We start from the raw sequence: 27,717 nt of genomic DNA on the forward strand, positions 1-27,717 counted from the left end.
ACACAAACTATCTAGGTCAAATAGGGGAGAGGTGCTGTGCTACGAGGTGTTTTTTGAAACCAGGTTTACTGTTTATTTGAGCAATAGGAGATGGAAGTTCCATGCAATAAGGGCTCTATATAATATTGTACGTTTTCTTGAATTTGTTCTGGATTTGGGGACTATGAAAAGACCCCTGGTGGCATGTCTGGTGAGATAAGTGTGTGTGTCAGAGCTGTGTGTAAGTTGACTATGCAAACCATTTGGGATGTTCAACACATTGTTTCTTATAAAAAGAAGAAGTGATGCAGTCAGTCTCTCCTCAACTCTTAGCCAAGAGAGACTGGCATGCATAGTATTTATATCAGCCCTCTGATTACAATTAAGAGAAAAACGTGCTGCGTTTTGGGCCAGCTGCAGCTTAACTAGGTCTTTCCTTGCAGCACTGGACAATAACCAAGATTAGACAAAACTGGAGCCTGCAGAACTTGCTTTTTGGAGTGTGGTGCCAAAAAGGAGAGCATCTCCTTATTACGGCTTCACTTCTCCCCATCCTTATAACCATTGAATCTATATGTTTTTACATGTATTTTATTTAATTGCACCTTTATTTAACCAGGTAGGCCAGTTGAGAACAAGTTCTCATTTACAGCTGCGACCTGGCCAAGATAAAGCAAAGCAGTGTGACAAAAACAACAACACAGAGTTACACATAAACAAACGTACAGTCAATAACACAATAGAAAAATCGATGTACAGTGTGTGCAAATGTAGAAGAGTAGGGTTAGTAAGGCAATAAATAGGCCATAGAGGCAAAATAATTAAAATTTAGCATTATCACTGGAGTGATAGATGTGCAGATGATGATGTTCAAGTAGAGATACTGGGGTGCAAAAGAGCAAGAGGGTAAGTAATAATATGGGGATGAGGTAGTTGGGTGTGCTATTTACAGATTGGCTTTGTACATGTACAGTGATCGGTAAGCTGCTCTGACAGCTGATGCTTAAAATTAGAGAGGGAGATTTAAGACTCCAGCCTCAGAGATTTTTGCAATTCATTCCAGTCATTGTCAGCAGAGAACTGGAAGGCCAAAGGAAGTGTTGGCTTTGGGGATGACCAGTGAAATATACCTGCTGGAGCGCGTGTTATGGGTGGGTGTTGCTATGATGTCCAGTGAGCTGAGAAAATTGCTACTGATGTATCATCAAATTAATTATCTAAGTGAGTCTCAGAAATGGCTAATATATGAATGTTATTTGATGTTAGCAAGTTATTGATTTCATGAACCTTATTTCTAAGGCTACATATATTATTATGGGCTATTTTTCCTGTGTAGCTTATCAGAGATAGACATAACATTGAAAAGAGCAGACAAAGAAAGAGAAAGAAAAATACATTCAGCAGTCCATTAATCAATTGTGTGTGTGTGTGTGTGTGTGCTGCGGGGTTGAGGCTATGAACCCATAGGTTTGGCTCTCTCATCCCTTCCAGGCTTCTGGGAAGGAGGGTGGACAATGAGCCTGTCGTAGCGGATGTACGCAATGTCCCCATGTTTCCTGTGCTTACCGGGGGGCTAGAGCGACCGGGCAGGCACCGTGTTATGCTGTGAAGCACACGGTGTCCCCAGTGCGGGTGCATAACCCTATCGGCCAGGCTAGAGCCGGCATCAAGCCAAGTGCCATTAATCCGGCTCTACGCATCTGGTCTCCAGTGCGTCTCCTTGGGCCGGCTTACATGGCACCAGCCTTGCGCATGGTGTCCCCGGTTCGCCTGCATAGCCCAGTGCGGGCTATTCCACCTCGCCGCACTGGAAGGGCGACCGGGAGCATTCAACCAGGTAAGCTTGGGCAGGCTCGGTGCTCAAGAGCTCCAGTGCGCCTGCACGGTCCGGTCTATCCGGTACCACCTCCACGCACCAGCCCTCCGGTGGCAGCCCCCCCGCACCAGGCTGTCTCTCCGTCTCATCCCTACAGGTGCTCCCGCCTGTCCAGCGCTGCCGGAGTCTCCCGCCTGTTCAGCAGTCTGCATCAAGGAGCTGCCAGAGCTGCCAGTCTGCAAGGATCTGCCAGTCTGCAAGGAGCTGCCATTCTGCAAGGAGCTGCCAGTCTGCAAGGAGCTGCCAGAGCTGCCAGTCTGCAAGGATCTGCCAGAGCTGCCAGTCTGCAAGGAGCTGCCAGAGCTGACAGTCTGCATGGAGCTGCCAGAGCCGCCAGTCTGCATGGAGCTGCCAGAGCTGCCAGTCTGCATGGAGCAGCCAGAGCCGCCAGTCTGCATGGAGCAGCCGGAGCCGCCAGTCTGCCAGGATCTGCCAGAGCCGCCAGTCAGCCAGGATCTGCCAGAACCGCCAGTCAGCCAGGATCTGCCAGAGCCGCCAGTCAGCCAGGATCTGCCAGAGCCGCCAGTCAGCCAGGATCTGCCAGAGTCGTCAGCCAGTACGGAGCTGCCCCTCTGTCCCGAGCTGCCCCTCTGTCCCGAGCTGCCCCTCTGTCCCGAGCTGCCCCTCAGTCCAGTGGGGTCATTTAGAAGGGTCGCTGTGGTTAGGAGGCCACGGAAGCGGACAATGTGGCGGACTAAGACTATGGTGAAGTGGGGGCCACGTCCAGCACCAGAGCCGCCACTGCGGACAGATGCCCACCCAGACCCTCCCCAATAGGTTCAGGTTTTGCGTCCGGAGTCCGCACCTAGGGGGGGGGGGGGGGTACTGTCACACCCTGACCATAATTTGCTTTTTATTTTCCGGTTTTCAGGTGCTCCTCCCTGAACCGGTTCCAACCCTTGTATGCCACTTTGTCACACCCTGACCATAGTTTGCTTTGTATGTTTCTATGTTTGGTTTGGTCAGGGTGTGATCTGAGTGGGCATTCTATGTTGTGTGTCTAGTTTCTGTGTTTGGCCTGATATGGTTCTCAATCAGAGGCAGGTGTTAGTCATTGTCTCTGATTGGGAACCATATTTAGGTAGCCTGTTTGGTGTTGGGGTTTGTGGGTGATTGTTCCTGTCTTTGTGTTTGTTACACCAGATAGGGCTGTTTTAGTTTTTTTCACGTTTTCTTGTTTTTTGTATATTGTTCTATTTTCATCTTTATTAAAGATGTATCACAATAACCACGCTGGTTTTGGTCCGCCTCTCCTTCAACAGAAGAATCCCGTTACAAAACTTAGCATATATTTTTATTCAAAGCAACTTACAGTACAGTGAGAGCACATATTTTTTGAATGTGATCCATGCAGTAATTGAACCCACTAGTGCTAAGCTCTTACCAACTCTGCCACACAGGACCACTATCTAACAATCACATGGAAGGACACCTGTCCTGACACTTTCAAGGAGGTCTAGTAGGTACTACAACCAGTTCCATTCTCACACTTGAAACATGGAGCTCATGCTTAGGGCTGTGGCGGTCATGAAATCTTGTCAGCCGGTGATTGTCAAGCAAATAACTGCCAGTCTCACGGTAATTGATCGTAAATTAACATAAACTCATTCAGCATCTCCTGGTTTCCACGCATAACTTACAAGCCACTGACGCAGACCTTTGGAACATCTACATTTTAAAAAGTCTAATATATCCATTTAATATACCCTACACCATCACATTAAATCCAATATTTATTTTAGACAGGTTTAAGGAAACATGATATGAAGAAAATGTAGTCAATTTCAGAAGAACCGAATAGCATATTCTGAGTTGTGCTTATGTTAGACCCTGATCTGGCTATGCCATATGACTGAGGGCTACACTAGTTCATTTAGCAGACAAGACTTGCTTAGAATTCTGTGGAATGATTTTGCATAATTTTTCATAGTATGACCAATACAATTGAACACAGCTGAATAAAATAGAAAGGAGATTTTCTCCAAACGATTTGAGGGAGTACACATGTGGCTATTCTGTGTTGAGCTGTTAACAAAAAACAGGTCCTCATTTGTTTTGGTACTGTCCATATGTAGCTTGTTTTTGGTCACAGGTCCCCGAATGGCTGAAGAATTGCAATATTTGTTACGGCTTTCTAGGTGTGAAGGAGAGTCGGACCAAAATGCGGCGTGTAGATTGCGATCCATGTTTATTAAACTGAAGCAACACAGATCTAAATACAAACACTACAAAACAATAAACATAACGAAAACCGAAACAGCCTAATACTGGTGCAAATAAACACAGAACAAGGACATCAGGACACTAAGGACAATCACCCAAAACCTCAAAGAATATGGCTGCCTAAATATTGTTATCAATCAGAGACAACGATAAACACCTGCCTCTGATTGAGAACCACTTCAGACAGCCATAGACTTAACTAGAACACCCCAATAAGCTACAATCCCGATGCAAACACACCACATACAAAAACCCATGCCACACCCTGGCCTGACCAAATAAATGGAGATAAACACAAAATACTTCGACCAGGGTGTGACAGAACCCCCCCCCCCCAAGGTGCGGCCTCCCGGACTCACACCAAAAACCATAGGGGAGGGTCCGGGTGGGCGTCTGTCCATGGTGGCGGCCCCGGCGCGGGACGTGGACCCCACTCTCTCAAAGTCTTAGTCCCTCCTCCTCGCGTCCTTGGATAGTCCACCCTCGGAAGGAAGGAAGCTCGGCACTGAGAAGAAGCTCAGTACTGAGAGGAAGCTCAGGCAGGTAGTTGGATCTGGCAGATCCTGGCTGGCTGGCGGTTCTGGCAGATCCTGGCTAACTGGCGGATCTGGAAGAGTCTGGCTGACTGGCAGATCTGGAAGAGTCTGGCTGACTGGCAGATCTGGAAGAGTCTGGCTGACTGGCAGATCTGGAAGAGTCTGGCAGACTGACGTATCTGGAAGAGTCTGGCAGACTGACGTATCTGGAAGAGTCTGGCTGACTGGCAGATCTGGAAGAGTCTGGCTGACTGGCAGATCTGGAAGAGTCTGGCTGACTGGCGGGTCCTGGCAGACTGACAGATCTGGCTGCTCAATGCATACTGGCGGCTCTGGCTGCTCCATGCTGACTGGCAGCTCTGGCTGCTCCATGCTGACTGGCGGCTCTGGCTGCTCCATGCTGACTGGCGGCTCTGGCTGCTCCATGCAGACTGGCAGCTCTGGCGGCTTCTTGCAGACTGGCAGCTCTGGCAGCTCCATGCAGACTGGCAGCTCCTTGCAGACTGGCAGCTCCTTGCAGACTGACAGCTCCTTGCAGACTGGCAGCTCCTTGCAGACTGACAGCTCTAGCTGCTCCATGCATACTGGCAGCTCTGGCTGCTCCATGCAGACCGACAGCTCTGACTGCTCCATGCAGATTGGCAGCTCTGGCTGCTCCATGCAGACTGGCATCTCTGGCTGCTCCATGCTGACTGGCAGCTCTGGCTGCTCCATGCAGGCTGGCAGCTCTGGCTGCGCTGAACAGGCAGGAGTCTCCGGCAGCGCTGTAGAGGCGGAAGGCTCTGGCAGCGCAGGAGAGGAGGAAGCCTCTGGCAGCGCTGGACAGGCATGAGACTCCGGCAGCGCTGTAGAGGAGGAAGGCTCTGGCAGCGCTGAACAGGCGGGAGACTCCGGCAGCGCAGGAGAGGAGAAAGGCTCTGGCAGCGCTGAACAGGCGGGAGACTCGGACAGCGCAGGAGAGGAGGAAGGTTCTGGCAGCGCTGGAGAGGCGAGGCGCACTGTAGGCCTGATGCGTGGTGCTGGCACTGGTGCTATTGGGCCGAGAACACGCACAGGAAGCCTGGTGCGGGGAGCTGCCACCCGAGGACTGGTGGGTGGAGGTGGCACAGGATGGGCTAGACCGTGAAGGCGTACTGGAGATCTTGAGAGCAGGGCTGGCACAGGACGTGCAAGGCTAGGGAGGTGCACAGGAGGCCTGGTGCGTGAGGCTGGCACAATCTTCACCAGCCGACTAACACGCACCTCAGGACGAGTATGAAGCACTGACCCAGGTGCCATCAAATCCCCGACACGCTCCGTCGGGCGAATTCCATGCTTAAAGCACCAACACAGCAACTCCATCATTTCTCTCTCCTCCAATTTCCCCATTAACTCCTTCACAGTCTCTGCTTCGCTCACCTCCAACACTGGCTCTGGTTCTGGTCTCCTCCTTGGCTCCTCACGATAAACAGGGGGAGTTGGCTCTGGTCTGACTCCTGACACACTCTCCCTGAGCCCCCCCTCCCCAATAAATTTTTGGGGCTAACTCTCGGGCTTCCATCCGCGTCGCCGTGCTGCCTCTTCATACCGGCGCCTCTCCGCTTTCATCGCCTCCAGTTCTTCCTTGGGGCAGCGATATTCTCCAGGCTGTTCCCAGGGTCCTTCTCCGTCAAGGATCTCCTCCCAAGTCCATTTCTCCAAGTAATGCAGCCTCTCCCACTGCTGCTGCTGCTGCTGCTGCTTCTGTTGCTTCTCCTGTTGTTGCTGCTGCTGCTGCTGCCTCTGTTGATTCTCCTGATTCCAGCGCCTCTCCGATATTCTCCAGGCTTTGCCCAGGGTCCTTCTCCGTTTAGGATTTCCTCCCAAGTCCAGAATTCCTTATTTCGTATCTCCTGCTGCCGCTGTTGCTTCTCCTGCTGCTCCTGCCTGTTGACACGCCGCTAGGTCCTGTTGTGGTGGGTGATTCTGTTACGGCTTTCTAGGTGTGAAGGAGAGTCAGACCAAAATGTGCCGTGTAGATTGCGATCCGTGTTTATTAAACTGAAGCAACCGAAACAGCCTAATTCTGGTGCAAATAAACACAGAACAAGGACATCAGGACACTAAGGACAATCACCCACGAAAACCTCAAAGAATATGGCTGCCTAAATATGGTTACCAATCAGAGACAACGATAAACACCTGCCTCTGATTGAGAACCACTTCAGACAGCCATAGACTTAACTAGAACACCCCACTAAGCTACAATCGCAATACAATACAATTCTTCATGATGCCCTCTGCGATTTTAACGGACCTCTGAGACTATCACAGTGCAGGTGCATTTATACGGAGACTTGATTACACACAGGTGGATTGTATTTATCATCATTAGTCATTTAGGTCAACATTGGATCATTCAGAGATCCTCACTGAACTTCTGGAGAGAGTTTGCTGCACTGAAAGTAAAGGGGCTGAATAATTTTGCACGCCCATTTTTTCAGTTTTTGATTTGTTAAAAAAGTTTGAAATATCCAATAAATGTCGTTCCACTTCATGATTGTGTCCCACTTGTTGTTGATTCTTCACAAAAAAATACAGTTTTATATCTTTATGTTTGAAGCCTGAAATGTGGCAAAAGGTCGCAAAGTTCAAGGGGGCCGAATACTTTCGCAAGGCACTGTACCTGGAGCTAACCCTGCAGATCTGAAAAGTCATCCTCAATAGATCAATAATATAATACTTTTAGCAAAAATATATATTTTCAATTCGTAGAAACAATGAGAATAGAAAGGTTCAGAACTTTTTTGGAACATCACAGCACAGTTGAAAAATATATGACAAATAGAAATCCAATATGGATGGTGTTAAGAGACAGATCAGAAATAGATGGAAGAGGTTGAGAGTAGAGGAAAGACAGGAGTAAAAACAAACATAATAGAACTATTGTAAAATAGACTGTGTCCATAAAATGTATATAGTATGTATAAACTGGTGTTGTTCACTAGTTTTCTCCAATTGTGGGAGGGGTGGTAAGGGTTGGAGGGTAATAAAGAAGATATAGAAAAAAATAAACAGGTCCTCCTATTTGCTTAATTTAGGGATATTTATGCAACTTTAGTTGTGATACAAATGTTGTGGTAAGATTTTTAATACATTCTAAGGCTGCATGATGCGACTCGAAATTGAGCTCAGGTGCATCCTGTTTCCATTGATCATCCTTGAGATGTTTCTACAACTTGATTGGAGTCCACCCGTGGTAAAATCAATTGATTGTACGTGATTGGGGCGGCAGGGTGGCCTAGTGGTTAGAGTAACCGAAAGGTTGCAAGTTCAAATCCCAGAGCTGAATCTGTCGTTCTGCCCCCTAGGCCGTCATTGAAAATAAGAATTTGTTCTTAACTGACTTGCCTAGTTAAATAAAGGTAAAATAAATAAATACAATTTGGAAAGGCCTCTCTATATAAGGTCTCACAGTTGACACTGCATTTCAGAGCAAAAACCAAGTCATGAGGTTGAAGGAATTGTCTGTAGACAGGATTGTGTCAACGCACAACTCCAGGGAAGGGTAACAAAACATGTCTGCAGCATTAAAGGTCTGCAAGAAAACAGTGGCCTCCATCATTCTTAAATGGAAGTAGATTGTAACCACCAAGACTCTTCCTAGTGCTGGCCGCCCAGCCAAACTGAGCAATCGGGGAAGAAGGGCCTTGGTCAGGGAGGTGACCAAGAACCCAATGGTCCCTCTGACAGAGCCATATCTGACAGAGCCATATCCTCTGTGGAGATGGGAGAACCTTCCAGAAGGACAAGCATCCCTACACTACTCCACCAATCAGGCCTTTATGATAGAGTGGCCAGACGGAAGTCACTCCTCAGTAAAAGGTACATGACAGCCCGCTTGGAGTTTGCCAAAAGCACCTAAAAACTCTTAGACCATGAGAAACAAGGTCTGATGAAAACAAGATTGAACTCTTTGGCCTGAATGCCAAGCGTCTGGAGGAAATCAGGCACAGCTCATCACTTGGCTAATACCATCCCTACGATGAAGCATGGTGGTGGCAGCATCATGCTGCGGGGATGTTTTTCAGCTGGTACTGGGAGGTACTGGGAGATGAGGTACTGGGAGACGAGTCAGGATCAAGGGAAAGATGAACGGAGCAAAGTACAGAGAGATCCTTGATGAAAACCTGCTTCAGAGAGCTCAGGACTTCACACCCGGGTGAAGGTTCACCTTTCAACAGGATAATGACCCTAAGCACACAGCCAAGACAACACAGGAGTGGCTTCAGGACAAGTCTCTGAATTTCCTTGTGTGGCCCAGCCAGAGCCCGGACTTGAACCCGATCAAACATCTCTGGGGAGACCTAACAATATCTGTGCAGCAATGCTCACCATCCAACCTGACAGAACTTGAGAGGATTGGCAGGGAAGAATGGGAGAAACTCCTCAAATACAGGTGTGCCAAGCTTGTAGCATCATACCCAAGAAGACTCGAGGCTGTTATCTAAAAGAGTTTTTGCTTTGTCATTATGATGTATTGTGAACCGATGAGGGGAAAAAAACAACAATTATTAATAACATTTTTTTATCCAATTGTTTTAGTAGCTACTATCTTGTCTCATCACTACAACTCCCATACAGGCTCGAGAGAGATGGAGATTGAAAGTCATGCGTCCTCTGATATACAACCCAAACAAGCCGCACTGCTTCTTAACACAGCGTGCATCCAACCCGGAAGCCAGCCGCACCAATGTGTCGGAGGAAACACCATGCACCTGGCAACCTTGGTTAGCGTGCACTGCACCTGGCGTGCCACAGGAGTAACTGGTGCACGATGAGACAAGGATATTCCCACCGGCCAAGCCCTCCCTAACCCGGACGACGCTAGGCCAATTGTGCGTCGCCCCACAGACCTCCCGGTTGCGGCTGGTTAATTAGGTAGTTCTGTTTTTAATTTTTCATAAATTTGTAAAAAAATCACCAGACCTTTTTTGGCTTTGTTATGGGTATTTTGTGTAGATTGCTGAGAAAAAACTATTATTTTATCCATTTTAGAATAAGGCTGTAACGTAACAAAATGTGGAAAAGGTCAAGGGGTCTGAATACTTTCTGAAGGCACTGTACTAATTAATATGTGTGAAATTTGTTTTTATTTAGAATGGACCACTATCATGCACCTGTCTCGAAACATGGGCAGCGGAAAAAGTACATGTCATCTATGCACTTAAATAGCAAATATATTATGTTTTTCCCATGGTTCATTTTCATGCCATTTTCATGCCTACCTGGTGTATGCTATAATCCTGTTTTAAAGAGAGGCAATGTGCTTAATATTCGGAAAGTTGACAAATAAATAAAGTAGCCTATAGAAAGCTGATGGGATCCTCATCCTTTTAATAGAGGCCATCAAAACGTGTTTTCTCATGCAATTTCATAGCCTATACAAATTTTGCCTAACATGAGCTCATGGGCTCTCATTAAGTGTTTGATTAGATTTTCGATAACATTTGCATTGATGTCAGAGTGATCAGAGGGAACATAGAGTGCTGAGTACCAGGCAGTTGCAAGTTTGGTAGGCTAGTTAGAAGCCTAGTTACCGTGACTAAACGGTCATATGGAATTTGATTGCGGTCATGACTCGTGACCTCTGGTGTGGGTCTAATAGGGTCACCATAACTAGCCCTCCTCATGCTTATGTTCCGTAGGGCACACAGAAACAAACAATTTAAAAGAGAAAATGAAAATACCTTTTTCAAAGTTGTGCATGTTTTTAAACAATCCCCCCCTTTTGCTCTCACAAAACACAACCCACGTGAGGGGGCGGCGGAGGGTGTCTCAGTACTGCCACTTTACGTGCAGTTCCTGCTCGGCAGTGTGCTCTATGGCGGTGTTGAGAAAGCGCACCTCCTCCTGGGTTAGGGTCTTCTCCATGTGGCGGTAGGTGATGCGGTAACACTGGCTGTGCTTCTGCATCCTGCAGAGCGAGAAGTAGAGAGAGAACAAGGTTAGGAGGACAGAGAGCTCAAGGGAGGTTGTAAGTCACAGAATAGTAGTCGATTTAGGAATTTAAACTTCACGAACATCATTCAAAAATACATAGATTTTTGGAAATCTGTAATGCAGAATGATGAACACAAAAAACCTAAATGCCAGAGCTATGTTTGACCTCTCCAGTGACATCCAAATTGACAATCCCAATTAGATCATACGATGCTTAACAATATTCAATTGTCACATGTCCCTCTATTCCTGATAGGCATGAAAAGACATGATACATTCACATTTATCCAGAGCAACTTACAGTATTGAGGGCATACATTCTTTCAGAATGGACCAACATGGGAATTGAACCCACAACACTGACGTTGCAAGCTCCATGCTCTGCCAACGGAACTACATGGGACCACAGTAGTTAGGACTAGCCTACAATAGTCAAGATACTGGATTGCGCACACATGCACGCACACGAACGCCACTCACACACAGTCCATGTCTCTCTCGGGGACAGAAATGACAATCTTCAGAGTACAGCAAAGGAAAAAGACATGAACAACAGTAGTATTAAAAGGCTAAGCATGTGCCTTTTGTCATTTCCATATTTCAGGGCTCATTGAAACCAACGGCTGAGATTTTGTATTGTGCCCCAGAGCACCTAGCTAACACAAAATGTCTGAGAGAAGACTTCTGAAAGACAGAGCCTTGGGATTCCACAGCCCAAACCCCATGGGATCCCCTAGAAAAGCCTATTTAGAATCGGGTTCATACCAGCAGAGTCCCACTGTCAGGACGACACTGCTGCTGCAGAGATAATAATGCAAACAGAGAAGTGGTGACTAAGGGCGCATGTCAAAAGCCTTCCTCGGCACAGCACCCACCCCCCTCAAAAGGGATGCCTTTCGTGAACTACCACTCGCACTTGACTCTCTTCCCCTTACTATCTCTAACTCCACTGATTTATTAAGGAAAAATGTACTTACTATAACTGTGATATAAGGTTGTCCCACCTAGCCACAGTATCTTAAGATGAATGCACTAACTGTAAGACGCTCTGGATAAGAGCGTCTGCTAAATGTCTCAAATGTAATGTAATATGCAAACACTGGGCGTCAGAAAGCTGTTTATACTTCCTACTACCAGTTCAGTGAGACGACACAAGACAATTAACTCGTCATTTGTCAAGGCCACAGCAGAGACTTCACAGACTATGCCTGTGAAGTGTCACGGAGTAACAACATTCAAGTTGCCACTCATAACAACACGGGGGCTCATTTTCTAAAACGGTGCAGACGATTGCTGCTCATTACTGTGAAAACATAGGCAAGCTCTTTTCCCTGACACCACAGACATCCACTAGAAATGAGACGCTGCCACGACGACTGACGCAGCGGCGGCAACACTCGGGCCGGGTTGAAAGGGAGCCTGGGCCTTAGCTACGTTTAATCAGGAGACCCTTCAGACCCATAAACGGGAGATACACTCTTGCCTTTCACTTCTCTCCAGCGGACAGGAGAATAGATTACGTTTTTCCATCTTTCGCGACTTTACAGTGTTCTATACGGTGGCAGGGGCTGTGCCGGCAGTGTCTCTTGCTCCCGTACTCTACTCTCTGAAAGGGCAACCTTGTTTCACAGATAACTCCCTCCTCGCGGGCTGCCACGCTAAGAATAGCAGTAGCCTGAGAGAGTGTGATCTCCGGGGAACATCATCGGGAGGTGACTGACAGATTAGAAAATATAATTTAGAGGAAAGAGATAATTGGTCTATCGGGCCGACATCTTCTTTATAGGGAAACACAAGGAGAAAATACATGAATTAATACGGGGAAGAGGAGAGGAGAGAAAACACAGAAAATAACTAGTTGAGTTGGTTATTAATAGGCTGGAAATGTTTTTTTCCCCCTTAAAGTGGCAGCAGAAACACAGGACACAGTTTTCCAGTCCCCCTCACTAGCCTATGGATTCCAGCACAGCTAGCTGGTGTAGGCTTCGTCTGGCTGGTGCCGTCCCTCACCCTCTCAGCCAGAGAGCTACTATGGGCAGCTTCGCAAATATCAACCCTGACAAATTTAGGCCACCACTGATTGCCCCTGGGACACATATGCTTGCTTCACATGTCGCACACACACACACACACACACACACACACACACACACACACACACACACACACACACACACACACACACACACACACACACACACACACACACACACACACACACACACACACACACACACACACACACACACACACACACAGCCAAAAGCAGCTCTGAGCTTTCCCACTGTTCTTCTCCCTCTCCCTCCATCATTGACTCGACATGTCAACAGAGGACAATACTTCACGTAGAAATGCAAATTAATGAGCTAATGGAATTAGCTCCAAACCAGAACTGTGAATCAATGATAATAGCAAGCAGCCCAAAACTATACGGGAGAGGAGGGACATTTCCTGAGGCGATTCCGACTTGATAATGGAGAAATAAATTATTCAGGGTGCAAGCCCATTGAAAATAATCAATGATCAGATATGACGCCCTGTTAGAAAAGGCATTTCTTTGATGGCGGATGGTTTACGCATAGCTTCTCTTGTTTCCCCTCTCTTTCTCTCCCTCCTCCTCCCCCCTCTGTCTCAGCAAAAAGAGCATCTGACATTTCCACCAAACGCACAGGTGTTCAATAATTCAGCGAGCGCAGGAAGAGAACAGTGATCCAAACATACACAACAATTGCTTTTTATTGTAGCAGTCTCCATTTTTATTGCCCTGCAGAATTTTGTTTACAGTGAGACTCCCGGCTGTGGGTTATTCACAGAGGCTTCTTCCAAAAGGGAGAAAAGCACGGAGGATGGGGCAGATGTGAGAAAATAATCTGACAAAGATTGGAGTACTGTAATCGGGAATGTATGTTCAGAAAGAGTTATGTCGTGAAGCACAACAAGCTTGGTCGCACAGGAAACTCTAGTCAGACTTACAGCACATCAGCTGACAATGTCAAAACGAAATGTATTATCATTCTTCAATAAAATATGAGGTCAAACAAATGCAGTTCTCCGGACACACGCTGTGATTTTGTTAATTACATGTTGTGTGACTCTCCAGGCTACTCTTTTTAGAAATTCAGGAGTGAGAAGACCTATTTTCAGTGAGTGAAGAGGGTATCCTGCAGACAAAGTGTTACAAACTGCGATACAAACTGACTTACAAACTGGTTGTAATGTGGTTGTAATCATTAAAACCAGTTTTGTCTATTGGGTAAAGGGCTCAGGCTTGTTATGTATCTACAGTCACAAGAGCGACAGAGCGAGTGACAGAGTGATGAGATCAGCAATGTTTAGGGGGATGTTTGGAGGAGTTGGGCTGGGCTGAGGGAAAAAAAGATGGGAGGAGGCACAGTGCCAAAGCAGGAAACCCACTCTAATTGGTTCCAGTCAGCTAGAGAGAAGACTGCTCCCATTAGCCTGGGACAATCATGCACCCTTTTCTTGCTCTCTCTCTTCCCCTCTGTCTCCAACACTCTGACTTACACACACACACACACACACACACACACACACACACACACACACACACACACACACACACACACACACACACACACACACACACACACACACACACACACACACACACACACACACACACACACACACACACACACACTTGGAGTCCATATACTGTATGTCTGGTCGGTATAGCACAACACACTTTAAATGTCCTATACAGCCACTCCAGCCTCTTCACATTCCAGATGTTTTCCCACCCTCAAACAATCTCATGTCCTACTAAACATGCTATATTTTCAAGTAATTCATCTATAGTCCAGAGGCATGTTATCCTATACGCACCAATGTAATTGCTAAATAATCTTGAGTAACTGCGGCATACAGGATTCGGAACATCCTCTGCATTTGCATACACTTCTTTGTCTTTTCAGTTTGCATTTTTTTCTTAAAGCTTTGTTTTCTATTGTCTCCTTTTCTCTCTGTTGCTTTTTTACTCTGATGTCATACTGAGCGGAGCATAGAGACTCTCTGCATCCAATTTACATTATTCTCGAAACCCCTCAAACAAGAACTGGGGGGATACATCTAAGCCATCCTTCATCCTTTCTCTGAAAATAACCATGATGAAATAGGTGCTTCAAACCCGACACATTATAAACATGCATCATGATATGTAGGCCACTTCTAAACTGAGACAGTTCATTGACTAAGGGAGCATGGGATTTGCATTATCATGCAATGTAATGTATCGGCAACCTTGCCAAGAATTCTTACAACAAAGTCTTACAACAAAAAAAGCACAACGGTCGTACAAGGTATATCAATCACATGCCTCATCAGATCGAGGGTTTATCTGAGGCAATTTGCAGATCCAGGGGGATTTTGGGGCTGCAGGAATAAGCATTCATTTTCATGTTGTGTATGTTGCTTTAGGCCTGGGGATGGGCAGCAAAAAGATGAGTGTAGTGTTTCATTCACGGGGGAACGGGGGAAGGCTGCTCACTGAGACAACACCCATGAAAGGGCTGTTAGTTCTTCCTGGGATTATATTCCGAGAAGAGAGGAAAAAGGAGCAGACCGGGGACTCTCCAGACTCCAAGCTATGTGAATGATGTCAAGCAGTACTGCTAGTAACCCACAAGGCACTGGGGTAGTCATGCGATACACATTTAGCGATGCTGGATCAGGTTTTCACAACGTGGATGTGTTTGGGCTTCTTTTGTCTTTCTCTTAGTCTTTGGGATGAGTTTCTGTACAGTCTCGTCTGTTGAAGAGGAAATCTCAATATCTTTTCACTTCAAAGACTCTAAGACGGGCTCTCTTTTTTTCATGATGGCGTGGTTTTGCCAATGTGGTTGTGAGAGTGAAAAAAATGCTTTCTATAAATCACACACACAGTCACCCCAATAGTACATGCGATTTCCAAAATGTGGCGCTTTGTTGAACAAAAGAGATGACATCGCAGTCTGGCAAAGAACACACAAAATGTGAGTTCAGTTACTGAGAAATCACAAATGAGGGGAAAATGTGCGTCTCTCAGGATGTCTACCCTCATTAGTGCTAGATATAGATGACAGCTATGTGTTAGCAGTAGAAGAAGACATAGTGGTACCTCTGTAAGAGGATCTGGCTCAGGTCTGAACACTAATCTGCGTCCGCCGGCCCTAATGAAAGGTAGGTGGCGGAAGAAAGGCCTGTTCCCTCGATGGCAGCCTTCGGTTCACATCTTCACCTAGCTTGGAAGAGATGTGGGCACAGAAATCAATTTGCATTCCATTAAACGTTCCTATTCCGCCCTCTCGACCTTTCTTTATTAATCCGACAAGTCATTCATTTTCTAATTGGACCCAACAGACAAGTAGGGTTACAAGAACAACACTCCCTATTTTTTTTTCAGAGCGGGAGAACTCATCTTTGTCCAATGGTTACGCAACAGGGCCAGGTTGGATGATAATGGGCTAGTCTTTTCTTTTTAGCAGTTTTGCTGTTACTGGCTCACTTCTGGTCAACATGTGGCCCCTAACACTTGTTTTGGAGGGGTGGGGAGGAGGGTCTTTGGAAATACCAAACCAAAGAAGAGGAGAAGCCGGAAATCTTTGTGTGTGCTTGTTTGTCCAGTCATGCAAATGGTTAAAGAAAAGCTGTGCAAAGTCAGTGTGCAACACATATGCTAAAGTAACTGACACGTATAGCTTTCAGTCCAGGGCAATTAAATGTTTCAGTGTCATGCAAGGTTACTAATGATGTGAGGACTTGGTCCACCTTGGTTTAGACTAGATCAACTATAAGTGTGCATAGTTGATATTAGCCTTTCATTTTGACAGAATTTGTTAACCCTTCGTACTGTAAAACAAGGTGGGGAGGGGGGGAGGGGGGGGGGGGGGGGGGTTGGGGGGGGGGGGGGGGGGGGTTGTCAGCAAATCCTCAACCCTCGACTGAGAAAGTGCTGAAACACTGAATCTCATTTAGACACACAAATCCGGAGGAACCACCTGGTGCACCAGTCGCTCACATTCCCTTCATGTTAAATTCAACAGCATCTCTCCCCTATCTGCATCTGCACAGATCTCCAAGACAATGAGTGGAAGAGACACATTGCACATGACAAAATAATGTGCCTAAATAAAGTGGAAGAAAGGAAGAAAGAAAGAAAGAAAGAAAGGAAGAAAGAAAGAAAGAAAGAAAGAAAGAAAGAAAGAAAGAAAGAAAAAGAGAGGGAGAGAGATTCTCTCACGATGAGAACAAGAAGCTATGCTGAGGCCCCGAATTAAAATTCAAGCTCAGACGAGCAGGAGAAGAAGTCTCCCGGTGGAACGGCAGCGATTTAATTATTAAGATCTCCTGTCACAAAAGAGGGGGAAACACTTCTATCTATCAATAGATGGATCTGGGGAAAAAGAGATAATACGTGTGCTTCCATGCACATCACGGTGGTGGGGCCAAATGAAGCAGGCATCCAGTAGGGCCAGTGGGAGGCTGGATACAAGACACACAGGGGGCCACATGATTATGAGTATGATAATCATTCCATAAATGCATCGCTGCCTGGAACAGAGCGGTAGGGGTTTGATGTCACAGCTAGCTTACCACTGACAAGGTCTCTGTAGAGGGATATACCATTGGAGATGTTGATGTGGAACAGAGCGGTAGGGGTTTGATGTCACAGCTAGCTTACCACTGACAAGGTCTCTGTAGAGGGATATACCATTGGAGATGTTGATGTGTATTTACAAACATGTTTACCCTACTCATCGGCTCTAGGTGTGTGGGTGTCCCACTAAAATCACCTCTATTAAAATGGATAACGCCATTGTAATGATGTCCTTCCAACAGGAGACATTTATTTTAGGTAATGACCAGATGAAGACCTAATAATTGGAACGCTGTTTTACAGTTTTTTTCAATTGCTAAATGACAGTGGACACAACTGGAGTCACATGTGCAAAACTCTAACTACAGTCTGCACAGCAGCAGTTCATGTGGACCAAACTCTAGTTCGTTTTTCATTGCTTGAACACAGTTTTCAAAACTCTACACACTTATCCCATGACTTTAACCACAACCTGCACAACACTGTGGATTTACAGCACTTTGTTCAAATGCTAACACACTGCTGTCAAAACTGTGAACCACACATTCAAAACGGAATAGATTTCAGCCTTGTGCCTTTCAAACACTGCTGATTGCAATTTCAGCTGAAAGGCTAAGCAGGTGTCTTGTTTTAGACTTGTTAGTGAACACACACACATATTACAGTATATATAGGTAGAGCTCAGAAAGACTCATTTTGGAAATGGAACAAGAAAGATGGGTTCGTGGAGGGAGAAGGGTGGCAGGGAGAGGGTGGATGCATGGAGGAAGACAAAGAAGACAAAGAGCTGTTATTTCAGATGAAATAAGGGCTACACTTATAGACCATGTCGTGAACCATGGTCTCTCATTGAGAGAGGCAGGGTTGAGGGTGCAACCCAATCTGCAAAGATCCACAGTGGCATCTGTAATGCGAATTTTCCATCATACAAACAGGTGAGAGTTACATCCTTACAGTAAATGAAAACATTACAGGAATCTATTTTGTATTGCAATTATAGAATATTTACACAGATATATATTACAGTAAGTTTGACTATAAAATCTATTTTTACAACAGGACCCAAAGGCTGTCCCCAACAGGGGGAAGAGGAAAAATATTTTCAGATGCGCAGGAAAATGCTATTGATGACATGGTTGTTGTCAACAACGCAATAAAACTGAGGGAGATTCAAGATAGAGTGCTGGCTGATAATGATATATTTAAAAAAAACTCAAACCACAGTCTTCACCAACAGTCACCTGAGCTAAACAGTTCACATCACCTGCAAAACTCATTCCAAGCAACACAACTCTTAACACATGGCTCAAAACACGCTCAGTGCATTCAAACTATGCACAACCCTCACTGAGATAACACACTGTCACTCAGAACAAACTGAGAGTAAAAACACTAGCATCAAACACCAATACAGAAAATACAAACTTTTCACCTTTACAGTTTGAACAATTTCAGTGACTTCATACAAAGTAATATTTTCTTCAAGAAAAGAGTGACATTCTTTCGCATGATTTATTAAAATTTTTTTTAGAACATAACAATTCTTTAAGGTAAATGAAAATGAGCAGTTTGCTTCAATAGTCTGTAGTAATTTATGGAATTACAGTAATGAAAAAAAAGGTAGAAACTAAAAGTACATACTGTAATTCGAACAAATAATTGAGGGCTAATCCTGCCTCTCTCTAGCATCAGGCCAAAAGTTTTCTTCAACATCACATCTAATGTTTTCTCTTGCCATGCACCTGGGGAAGAACCTTCTGGAGTGCCTTATCCATCCCTGGCAGTCCTCTGGACTCGTGTCCTCACATTCAGCACGCATGGCTTCCAAAAGAGACATTTGGTCATGTGGGTGTTGAAGCAAACCATCATTGGCCATTGCAGCGCACATGGTGATATTTCCCCCCCCTTTTGCCTGGAACCTCCACAGTGGCCCTTTGACCTAGAACATTCCTTCCTCTGCGTGTTTTGCAAGGTTAAATCCAGCTTCATGTGGTAAATACAAATGAATGTGGTCTTTCCAGTGCTTCCACCTCCATTACTCTTTGAAAAACAGTAAGTGCACAGTTTTACTGTAGAAATGCTCATGTTTATTTTTACTGTAAATATTTTGTATTGCTGTGTACGTCACCTCAGACGTCTTACCTGGACATATTGGTATCTTTGCTCTTTTACCCGTTCACTGTTTCTCTCGAATGGTACAGTTACAGTTTTTTTCAATTGCTAAATGACAGTGGACACAACTGGAGTCACATGTGCAAAACTCTAACTACAGTCTGCACAGCAGCAGTTCATGTGGACCAAACTCTAGTTCGTTTTTCATTGCTTGAACACAGTTTTCAAAACTCTACACACTTATCCCATGACTTTAACCACAACCTGCACAACACTGTGGATTTACAGCACTTTGTTCAAATGCTAACACACTGCTGTCAAAACTGTGAACCACACATTCAAAACGGAATAGATTTCAGCCTTGTGCCTTTCAAACACTGCTGATTGCAATTTCAGCTGAAAGGCTAAGCAGGTGTCTTGTTTTAGACTTGTTAGTGAACACACACACATATTACAGTATATATAGGTAGAGCTCAGAAAGACTCATTTTGGAAATGGAACAAGAAAGATGGGTTCGTGGAGGGAGAAGGGTGGCAGGGAGAGGGTGGATGCATGGAGGAAGACAAAGAAGACAAAGAGCTGTTATTTCAGATGAAATAAGGGCTACACTTATAGACCATGTCGTGAACCATGGTCTCTCATTGAGAGAGGCAGGGTTGAGGGTGCAACCCAATCTGCAAAGATCCACAGTGGCATCTGTAATGCGAATTTTCCATCATACAAACAGGTGAGAGTTACATCCTTACAGTAAATGAAAACATTACAGGAATCTATTTTGTATTGCAATTATAGAATATTTACACAGATACATATTACAGTAAGTTTGACTATAAAATCTATTTTTACAACAGGACCCAAAGGCTGTCCCCAACAGGGGGAAGAGGAAAAATATTTTCAGATGCGCAGGAAAATGCTATTGTTGACATGGTTGTTGTCAACAACGCAATAAAACTGAGGGAGATTCAAGATAGAGTGCTGGCTGATAATGATATATTTAAAAATGTTAATTCTGTCAGCAGAACAACTATTGCTCGAGTCCTAAAGAAACACCAAGTCACAATGAAACAGTTATACACTGTACCATTCGAGAGAAACAGTGAACGGGTAAAAGAGCAAAGATACCAATATGTCCAGGTAAGACGTCTGAGGTGACGTACACAGCAATACAAAATATTTACAGTAAAAATAAACATGAGCATTTCTACAGTAAAACTGTGCACTTACTGTTTTTCAAAGAGTAATGGAGGTGGAAGCACTGGAAAGACCACATTCATTTGTATTTACCGATGAAGCTGGATTTAACCTTGCCAAAACACTAGGTCAAGGGCCACAGAGGAAGGAATGTTCTGCAATGGTCAAAGGGCCACTGTGGAGGTTCCAGGCAAAAGGGGGGAAATATCACCACTCTGCAGCTGCAATGGCCAATGATGTTTTGTTTGCATATTCACCCACCTCACCCATGACCAAATGTCTCTCTTTTGGAAGCCATGCGTGCTGAATGTGAGGACACGAGTCCAGAGGACTGCCAGGGATGGATAAGGCACTCCAGAAGGTTCTTCCCCAGGTGCATGGCAAGAGAAAACATTAGATGTGATGTTGAAGAAAACCTGTGGCCTGATGCTAGAGAGAGGCAGGATTAGCCCCTCAATTATTTGTTCGAATTACAGTATGTACTTTTAGTTTCTACCTTTTTTTTCTCATTACTGTAATTCCATAAATTACTACAGACTATTGAAGCAAACTGCTCATTTTCATTTACCTTAAAGAATTGTTATGTTCTAAAAATTTTAATAAATCATGCGAAAGAATGTCACTCTTTTCTTTGAAGAAAATATTACTTTGTATGAAGTCACTGAAATTGTTCAAACTGTAAAGGTGAAAAGTTTGTATTTTCTGTATTGGTGTTTGATGCTAGTGTTTTTACTCTCAGTTTGTTCTGAGTGACAGTGTGTGTTATCTCAGTGAGGGTTGTGCATAGCGTTTGAATGCACTGAGCGTGTTTTGAGCCATGTGTTAAGAGTTGTGTTGCTTGGAATGAGTTTTGCAGGTGATGTGAACTGTTTAGCTCAGGTGACTGTTGGTAGTGCAGACTGTGGTTTGAGTTTTGCACATGTGACTCCAGTTGTGCCCACTGTCGTTTAGCAATCGAAAAAAACTGTAATTGCGATGGGCATTGCAACGGTCATATAAGGTTTCATTATTATTGGTTAGGGTGTGTTCTTCACATTTGCAGCTAAAAGCTGAATTGCAGACACAAAAAAAAGAAAAATAACTAACTGAAAACCTTGATGAAAAAGATTGAACTTCAGGTCCAGTTCAACCCACTGTCAATGACTATGGTTGCATGCACACAATATTGCGATTATTGTGGATGGACAGATTAATATAATAGTTTGATTAAAACATTTCCATGCTTTGCAAGAAGAACGATTTACCTATTAATCCTATTTACATGGACACATCTCAAATCTGGCTACCTGATAATATACCGTGATAAATGCAGGAAATCGCCAATCAAAATGAACATTCTACCACAGAGAACATATTATTTTTGGGAAGCACATTTGGGATCTCAGTTCGGACATATGAAGTTTGTATGTGAAAACCACATCTAAGATCAGTTGTTCCCGAACACACTTCACTCGCGCTAAAGAGGGAGACTCGCTCGGCTGGTGCTAGCACATTCACAGATCAAATACACATCTGGAACGCAGACTAAGGAGTTTACATGTCCTAATCATTTGAAAGATTGCTCAGAACAATTAGCTGTTTTAATCGGCGTATGCTTACTTTGATTTTGACCTTACACCGACTAAGAGAAGCAGAGCAAAGTGTTCACTTGACTGTTGCATAATCTGCCTACTACCATATTTAGTTTCATATCGAGTTACTAGTGTGCATGTAAACGTACTCAATGAAGAAGTTAGAAGAGGCACCAACGTTACGACATACAGTACACAAACTATGAGCAAAAAAAAATCACTGACTGTGTTGAAAATCAGCTTATAGTCAATTAGATGCATTCTTTTTCAGTATGAAATGTAGCAACTCTGGGTACTATCAGCTTTCATACTACTAAAATAAAAACAAATTAAGCAAATCAAAATCTTTCTGTGTTTGGGCCACATATCTATTATTAAATGTACTCTATCTTGTTTCAGGTGATCAGCGTCAGTCGAGTCAAACAGTTCGCAATGTGCATGTGCTGCTTTTTGAATTAATTTGTTTTTAGCGTGGGTTGTTTGCTGAGGAAGAGGGGTGGAGATGAGCGAGAGAGGTGTCAATTAAGGCATTAAAGAGCAGGCTCAGGTGGTGAAACACCCTGGAGGGAGAGGGGCCCTTAGGACATTCAGCATTTCCCCAGTAGATAGTTTAAAAAGGTAGCCTGGTCCCAGATGTGCTGCTCTCTTGCCAACTCCTTATGCCATTGTCATACCAATGGCAAGACAGCATAAACAGATCTGGGACCAGGCTTCCGAAAAAAGCAAAGCATTAACAAGGAGATGTCAATGATTTAACAGGTGACTAATTCATCAGGAAATGTACTCGTGCTCGGGGATGGTCTGTCAATTATTTGTCAATATGAAAGCGCTTCCGTCGCTCGCTTACACAGTTGCCTACTTGCCATCTTTTCCGATCGCAAGCTGCCGTTGAGCCTTTCCTGTGAATTAGAGACGGGATGGGCCCCTGATTTGAAGACGGTCCATAATGGGACAGTCGCGTGGTCCACAACACGCCCATACCTGCAGATGGATGGAGCTTTTGATTTGGATGAGCGAAAGCAGTGCGGATGCTGTTACCTTGAGATACAGTACCAGAAGCATTTACACAGAAAGGAATGATCCGATCACTGGTTGGTCTTGAGGAACCAGCAACAAATCCTCACAGCTAGCCTATAGCGAGCTACTGCACACACAGCCATGTGATGGTAGCTAGAGTAATAAAGCATGTCTACTTTTCTCTATCAGTAACCACAGTGACCAGGAGGAAAAGGAAACATTGCTTGCCAAGGTTTATCATACTTGAAGACACTAACTACCTTTAAGAGGACAACGGTACATGGGGACGGCGATTGTTTGTCGAAGGATCAGAGGCTAACACGCGGCTGCTGCTTCCTCTTCGCCTGGGGTCTTGCTTCGGCACTGTACATAACTCAAAGCCCGGGATCTCCGCGGGGGGGGGGGGGGATTTTCCAGTATTTGCCTTTACGACTTGAACCTCCAGTCGGGGCCTGGAGTCCCAGGCTCAGAATATATGAGTAATAAACCCTCCCTCCCCTAGAAGCGAGGCCCCGGCCAGTGAGATATTGATGGTCTGGGATAAATCCCGCGTGGGCAGCCGGAGTGCAGCGGCGGCTCTGGATGGAGCGGCGAGCCAGAGCTCAAGTAATAACGTGGCCCTTACTGTCGTCATCATGGCAGGCTGCCGAGATAAAGCTTAGGTGGAGAGTGCAGAGATCAACAGCCGACATGATTCACACCACAACGTGGCAGGTGGATAGGGCCTTGCTTCTGAGTGTGTATGCAACTAGATTGTGTGTGTGTGAGTAGGTCAGTGAGGGGTTAGAAGACATTACGCTTCGTTCTCCATCTGATTGAATTCCCCTGCCAGAGACCAAGACACATTACAGTGGGAGGAAAATGATGTGAGCAGGTCACACACAGTTAGCCTGAACCCACCAAGGCCCTCTGCTGTACTTTGCATCCACTCCCTTCTCATTACCCAGACTACGGAGCTCAGTTCAATCAAACTAGTTGAGGCAATGTTGTTAACGCAGTATCTCTGTTTACACACACTGACAGCACACACCTCTTTTCTGGAACCTGCTGTAGAGTTTATCTCACGTTCCTTTTACAGAATGCCTGTGAGAAAATCAGATTTAGTGACTTTTATACTCCAAAATTAATTTAAATAAAAAATGTGATTTTCCCTTCTAGAAATCATGTATCCTTTATTTAACTAGGCAGTCAGTTAAGAACAAATTCTCATTTACAATGACAGCCTACCCCGGCCAAACCCGGACGATGCTGGGCCAATTGTGCACTGCCCTATGGGACTCCCAATCACGGCCGGATGTGAGATACATGATATCAGCCACCCCCATGTTATCAGGCTGCTGTGCTATTTAGTAATAAGCATTATCACCTGTATCATAAATTATGCAATATAGTGGCTATAAAAAATAGGCTAAAGCATGTGGTTGCCCATCTGTATTTGTGCTAATTATTGGCTAGATCAGTGCTTGCTCAACCTTTTAAGTTTACGCCCCCCCTTTCATCATGGGAGAGCATCCTGTGCCCCGCCCCCATGCCCCCTTTTTACCTCCCCAATTGAATGAACTGCTACAATTTTTACACAAAAATATGGTACAAGAATAACACAATTGTTTGTATTTAGTTAATAAATTTGCCTTATACTCATCAAGAAACACCACATACAAACACGGGAACCTGGTTTCCCTTCCATATTGAAATCAATAAGAAACATTTAATAAATGACAAATAAACCAGCTTACTGCTTTGCATTGTGGCATGCATCCATACACACTAAATACAAATGGTTCTATATAGTGTAACCATAGCGGATCCCTTTAACGTGTTCACGCTACACGTTCCCCAAGGGCACCCCCCCCCCGCTCAACTCAAAAAGTGGCACACAGAATGCAAAAATATTCTTAGAAATATTTAACCTCCACACATTAACAAGTCCAATAGCTCAAATGAAAGATAAACACCTTGTTCATCTACCCAGCGAGTCAGATTTCTAAAATGTTTTACGGCGAAAACATAGCACATATTTATGTCAAACCACCACAAAGACACAGACGATATGTAGCCATTTTGTCGAACAAAAGATGCAATCACAAACGTAGGATAAAAAGAAAAATAATTCACTAACCTTTTGAAAATCTTCATCAGATGACAGTAATAGGACATGTTACACAGTATATTTATGTTTTTTTCAATAATATGTAATTTATATCCATAAATCTCCGTTAACATTGACGCCATGTTCAGAAAATGCTAAAAAATGTCCGGAGAAATTATAACGCCAGATAACAGCAATACACATCATAAACTTTGACTAAATATACATGTTCTAGATATAGTTAGAAAGATACACTGCATCTTAATGCAATCGCTTTATCACATTTATTTTTAACGTTACAGAAATCGTTCACTATTCAATAATCTGAGACGGCGCTCAGACATAAGCAATAGTTCTCCGCTATGTTGGAGTCAACAGAAACACAAAATTACAACATAAATATTCCCTTACCTTTGATGGTCTTCGATCAGAATGTAGTGGAAGGAGTCATACTTACCCAATACATCGTTTGGTTTCAAGTCTTGTGTCTTTGTATTAGCATATGCTACAAGTTCCAGCTGAAATGCATCCAAAATGACTTCTGGTCCCGAACAGTTGTGCATCAAAACTTCAAAATTACATATTATATGTCGACTAAACTGGTCAAACTAAGTGCAGAATCAAGCTTTAGGATGTTATTAACATACAAAACAATTCTCAATTCAACCGGACAATCTGACTTCTTCTCATGCAAGTTGGAACAAAGGGAGCTCTGTGCCCAACGCGCGCCCGAAAGCGCATGTATTTTCTCACAACACTCACTATTTTGCCTGCCAAAGGGTCAAAGCTCGTGGGATTTGCACAATTAAACGCTCTACTGATAGAGGACATCTCGCGGAAGACATAGAAACTGTTTCCAGATCCATAGCTGGTTGGGAAGGGTGGGGGCGATGACGTCAAAGCTGCCCCAACTTTCTGGATGCCAAAACTAGTTTGGAAGATTGGCTGCCCTGTGAGTTCTGCTATACTTACAGACATAATTCAAACGGTTTTAGAAGCTTTAGTGTGTTTTCTATTCAATAATAATTATTATATGCATATATTAGCAATTTTGGACAGATTTTTTTTCAGTTTACTATGGGCACGCAATTCATCCAAAGGGGGCAGTATTGTCCCGAGCCTTAACAGGTGCTACATATAAAGCAAGACCGATTCAAGACCAAGACCGGAGCAAATTGAGTTTGAGGCAAGACTGAGACCGGGAGGGGAGGAGGGGGGGGGGGGGGTGAGGGTTCCGAGACCAAGGCAAGACCGAGACCCCAGAAAAATGTGAGTCCAATTAGAGACCGTGATTGTAATTGTGTCAAATCGCCACCAAAACAAAAGTTATTCATCTCCAGTATTTCTGTGTTAATATTTCAGAAGAAAATATGGCCCGAGACGCAAATGAAAATATGCCCCCTTTTTGCCATGAGGTAGAGAGAACATTTAGAAATTTTATAACAGATTTCCTGCAATTCTAAACATTTTTGCCATGAATTATGCCCTGTTAATATGATATCTGAGTGAGAGTGACTAAGAAAATCAATCTGTGGCCCACCTGGAGGTCAGGGCCCGTGGGCACATGCACTGCTTGCCCAGTCGGTATTCATCGACAATAACTACAAGTGTAGAAAGCTGGCTAGACTAACTTACCAATCAAAAACTTGTTAGCTGACATGACTAATTGAGTGACTGTCATGACAAGAGAAAAACTGCTGATGCACAACCAAATTTCGAAATTGCACCTTGAGTCTTCTATTATTCAACATGAAAGGTGTGATCTGTTGTAGCTCTGCTGGTAGAGCATGGTGCTTGTAACAACAGCATAGTGGGTTTGATGCCCAGGACCACCCATAAGTAAAATGGATGCACACATGACAGTAAATTGCTTAGGATTAAACGTCTGCTAAATGGCATATGTTATATTATATGTTCTAACTCTCAACAGTAATTTCAGACCTTGACCGAGTTCCTAATTATTATGTCTGTCACCAATGCTTTTAAGAAATGCTGCTTTAGACATTCAGAATGATGGCAAAAAGGCATGCTGAGAGCAAATAAAGAGGCATTCTGCAAATGATCACTAACCCAAATGTAAAAAGACCAAACAAAGTTACAATTTCCCACCCTTCCCTTACTAATAGTGAGCCTACTCTTCCCTACCAGCAAATAAAGGAAGTTCTGATGAGGGAGACAAAGTTTGAAGATATTTTACAACAAAAGTAAAGGACAGTAATGTTACGGGTAAAGTAGGAAGCCAGGGTTTCGAAAGGCAATAAAATATTGATTTCTCGTGAAAGAAGTGTGGATATTTGGCCTGGTAAATATCCACGTGTGACTAAATGGGAGCTGATAATTGACCTTTTGACTCCGCTGGTCTCTGGAAGAAATCCAGAGTCCTCATCTTCCGAGACCGAGTCGAGACCAAGTAAAAAGATATCTGACAACGAGACAAGACCGAAACACAGAGACCGGTCTCGAGTACTACAACACTGGAAGGTTCTATAAAGAACCATGCTCATGTGGTTCTAAATGTAACCTGTATGGCTGTGGTATTCAAAGTTAGAATCAAACTGCAGTGGGGT

General features: G+C 44.4%; 1 pseudogene; it reads right to left on the reverse strand.

The window, feature by feature from the left end:
* Positions 1-10,410: 10,410 nt before the first annotated feature.
* The window catches only part of LOC135516974 (phenylalanine--tRNA ligase, mitochondrial-like), a 131,172-nt pseudogene continuing 113,865 nt past the window's right edge, over positions 10,411-27,717 (reverse strand).

This window comes from Oncorhynchus masou, chromosome 28 (assembly GCF_036934945.1).
Source record: "Oncorhynchus masou masou isolate Uvic2021 chromosome 28, UVic_Omas_1.1, whole genome shotgun sequence".
Classification (NCBI taxonomy): Eukaryota; Metazoa; Chordata; class Actinopteri; order Salmoniformes; family Salmonidae; genus Oncorhynchus; species Oncorhynchus masou.